Source organism: Meleagris gallopavo, chromosome 15 (genome assembly GCF_000146605.3).
Source record: "Meleagris gallopavo isolate NT-WF06-2002-E0010 breed Aviagen turkey brand Nicholas breeding stock chromosome 15, Turkey_5.1, whole genome shotgun sequence".
NCBI lineage: Eukaryota > Metazoa > Chordata > Aves > Galliformes > Phasianidae > Meleagris > Meleagris gallopavo.
The window spans coordinates 11229987-11234353 of NC_015025.2; the positions used below are offsets into that span (position 1 = coordinate 11229987).

General features: G+C 43.5%; 1 long non-coding RNA gene across 1 annotated transcript; it reads right to left on the reverse strand.

Moving 5' to 3' along the window:
- LOC109370107 lies at positions 1-4005 on the reverse strand. The gene is made up of 2 exons (XR_002119924.2): positions 3881-4005; positions 1-1222 (listed from the first exon to the last, which is right to left on the reverse strand). It is a non-coding gene; the product is annotated as an uncharacterized LOC109370107 (long non-coding RNA).
- Positions 4006-4367: the final 362 nt, after the last annotated feature.

Here is a 4367-nt window from a genome sequence, read left to right on the forward strand (position 1 = left end):
TAGGAAGTTATGCACCTAGATAATAAGTACTGTTGTCTTTCTTTCTGCTCGCTGTGTACAATAATTAAAGATATAATTCCTAGTATTGTAAAATGTAAGGACTTTTGTGGTACAACTGAATAGCATTTTAAACTAAAAGTGTGCTTACTGCATCACTATAAACATGACAGTAAAACTACTTCGGCTAATTAAACTCCATGTGAAGAAAAAGACACTGATGTATGAATGAATATGCTTCCATCTGCTAATATGAAAGAGATACTCTTGAATAATAGTATGAAAGAGTATCTTGGTCTGCTGTTAGAAGGTATACCCAAAACCTCCAAAATCAGTTACCCATTGGATAGTATTTGAAGAAGTTTCAATGGAAAGTTGTAGGAACAGCTACACCCACCTGACTAAACTACGATAGGATCGAAATGAAAACACAGATTTAAAAATTGAACGGTATTATGTTAGGATGCTTTCAGAGTTGTCTCTTCAACTAAAAATAAGATTTCTATAGATTTTCATTGCTAAACTTTCTAATAATTATTTTAAAAATCAGAGACATCAGGCTTTCGATTCTCCTGAGTCCCAAGTCATATCATCATCTTTTAAAAACTGCAGTTAATATCAGCCTTATAGTTTAAAGCAGACACAGCACATGTTTTAGATACAAACACAACAGAGCAGCAGCCCCTTTACTCTTAAGCAAAACCAAACTCGAACACTCAACACCTTGCAAATAACGTTGCTCAGCTCACTCACAGAAGAAAATTCAAGGCCTGTATAATCATGTTTGTAATTAGAGTTGATTTGCCTTTACAGAAGTGTGTGCAGATGGCACACCTGGAAAATTTTGTAATTTATGGTGGCCTTGTGTTGCACAAAGGATCTACAAGTACTGCATGTACCCTGCAAACCATGTGCCTCCTAACTCCTCATGGCACATACAAATCACATTCATTTGCAGAAGTGCTTTCAGTGTCTAACACAAAAGATAGATTCATAATGACATGTGTGAACAGAACACAAATGACAACTGAGAGAACAAAACACTGAATGCAATTTAAAGATTTTATGCAGAAGTTAATTAAGTGTAAGCTTATAAACCACATGGAGTACTTTGAAGCAGCTTTCTTACCTGAAGAATGCTTCCAAGTGACAACAGGCAAAAAATGAATGAACTGATGTAGCTGCAGCCATGGGGCACTCAGAACCATCTGTCTGCTTTCCTCTCCTGTCCAGATAAAATGCCAAAAATGAAAATCATTATTAATTAAAACAAAAAACTAATAATACACCCCATACAAAAATAACAGAAATCGGATATTGATTTGAACATTTTCTTGCTAACGAGAATGGTCTCTGAGGAATCATCTTAACACAAAGTAACTTGTCTCACATTGCAAATACTGTTCTGATAGAACTGTGAGGTCAGGCTAAGCCCAAAATTGATGTGAAACAAGTGTTGCAACTGCATTTACATTGTACATTGTCAATAATACAGTGTAAACAGCATGCTTTCCATATTTGCATTATAGTTACTATTAATTGTGAAGTCTGTTAAACAACACTACCTGTACTGTTGCACAAAGGATCTACAGGCATTGCATGTACCCTGCTAAACTAAGAGTCTAATAATCTAAGAGTCGTGGAAAATAGAGAATTAAAAAAAACAAACAAACAAACAGAAAAATGCTTTTTCTGCCTTTTTCTGTTTCTTGGCAAGGCTGACTATCAGCCCAGGAATCTATGTGACAGATGACCTAAATGCAAGCATTCACTTCTACCACATGGCACAGCTTCCTACCATCAACCATGCCAGCAGCATGAAGTCACCACCCAGTCCAACCCTTGGCACACAGTCACACAGCAAGGAGCAGTCCATGAGCTGCAGTCCATCAATAACAAATCACTCAGCCTGCAGCCTCCTCCTCCCTGTTTAAAAGTTCCCAGGGAGCAGTGAGAGCCTGCCCAAGCTAGGAGGTCTATCGCCAACTACAATATCAGGGCGTTCATTTTAACAGCCCCTTATATCCCTTCATGCTGCTTGCTTTTAATACTTCAAGGACAGAGAAGTTTGTGTTCCATTGTCTTCCATCATAACCAGTCACTAAGCTTTACACCCAAGCACATTGCTGAACTGCTTTTTACAAAAGCAGACTCAAAACTGAACCCTTCTCACGCAAACATTTTGATCCTCATCAAGAAAAAAATAATAATCTACCCATCTATTCTGATCTCTGGATGTCAGTATTTTGCATACCACAAAGATTTAAAACTTTTTACTTTTAACAGCTGAACACTTCCTACTAACTACAGACCACAACTAACTGCTCACAAAGCGAGCTCTTCCTTAATAGAGCTGCTCGAGAGCTACCCGACTTATTACCAAAGATAAATAGCAGCAGCAGAGTTGAAATACTTGATAAACTGATGGGGCTCAGCAAGTCTAATCACACCCTCATTTGTGTAGAGGAAAATATCAAATAGAGGTGCACTAGTTTACACAGCTGTTTTCCACTATAAACACTTTTGACTTCAATGTTTTGCTGTTGAAGTTTGCTGCGCAGTGGCACGTTATCCTACCACAACAAACCCAAATCCATATTATCAGCAGGGATCCAGGAAAGTTCAAGTTCAACAGCTGTTTCTTCAGCTTATCCTGGTAACAGAACCACAAACTTCTGCTAGAATTCAGACTTGCAAAAGACTCTCACGATAAAAGATGCCAAGCAGGGGACTCCAAGAAGTGGCAAGTAGTGCCTCAGTTAAGCTAGCAGCTGTTCACTGTTTCCTACGCTAAAATATCAGTTGCAAAAAATAAAATAATTAAAAAAGAACCAATATCACACGTTCAGGCCACAAAGAAATAACTGCTTTCTCTATTTAGATCCCACCTGCAGTTTTTAACACCAAGGCTCAATCGGAATTGAGAAAATAAAATACCATAAAATTGATTTTCAATAGAGATACTAAAAAAATTGGATGCCAGATTACGGATCTGCCCATACGAGCTGAAATACCTGCAATGTTAATCAAAAAGTCTTCAGGAAATCACGTTTTGATAGCAATGCAATCATTCTCAGAACATTAGAGCCTGCCTGAGAAACAAGAACAGGTACTGCATGCAGGCAGTGCCAGAGAGCTGCTGAGATGGGTGACGCAGCGAAGGGCTGAACTGCTGAGTTCTGGCAGAGTACAAAAAGGAGATCAGAAATGCATTTTAAGCCTTAAACTTAGAAGATCCACCCACCGAGTGCAGTGAGGTCCGAGATTAAGCTTTTCCTTCAATTAGAAGGAAGCAGCCTTTTTACGGGTGGGTGTGGGGAGCATTTCTGCTTCTGAGCAGGATTGTTTTCAATCAATCCTCATCTTTCTCAACCTCAGCTGTCTCCTCAGGGATTTATCACTTTAAAATACGCTTACGACAAAGCCTTGGAGACCTAAAAACAACAGCGTTCAGTTGCATTCGAGCGTTTGCATTAGCTCTAACTGCAGAAATACAGCTGCATTGCCACTTGAGCGTTATCTAGGTGGCGAAGCCTAGCTGTGCGAGCTCGACTGCTGCACTACTATAAAACAAAACAGCTCTCACCCGAACAACCCTCTTCCCAACTGCGAACAAACCCCAAGACTTCCTTTCTTTTCCTCAGCGATACACCCAGAGCCCCACAGCTCTTTAAAACAGTTCTCTCCCGCAGGCTGGCAGCTCCTGTCAGGCTGAGCCGACGACAGCTCCGGGCAGGCAGAGGCCCGAGCCCCGCCGCCAAAGCCGACAGCCGCTCGGCGCCGAGGGTGCCCAGCAGGCCCGGCCGGGTGCCGCTCCTCACGCCCGCTTCCTTCCCCTCTCGGTCGGGATCCCCGCGGCCCCCTTCTCCGCCCCGCAGCTCACCGCCTCCTCACGCGGCTCCTCGCACGGGCAGGGTCGCAGAGAAGCCCCGAAGCTCGCAGCCAGCCCAGCGCCCTGCCCACGCCGCCGGCCGAGAAGCGGAGGGAGGGGAGGGACCGACGCGGGCCCGGCCCCAGCACTGCGCGCAGTGCGCAGACGCGGCCTCGGCCCCGCCAAAACAGCGGCACGTGACGCGGCGGCGCCATTTCGCGCCCAGCGAGCCTCGCCTCGCTGCTAAAATGGGAGGGCGGAAGGCGGTGGGCGCACAGGTATACACGCGGCTTTCCCTGTGTGTTAGCTGTTCTCTGTGCTATCCCATTTCCTACTCTAAAGCATTATAGGAGTGTTTCTTTCTCCCGGTGGGGTGGAGACTGAGATCCCTCCATAAGGAAAGATGTGTCTCCTAGAACTGACAGAAAGTGTGGCCACCTCACTTGTGCTATTGGATTTCTGCTGGCAAAAGTGCCCCTTTAATTCAAGACCTAAAGTG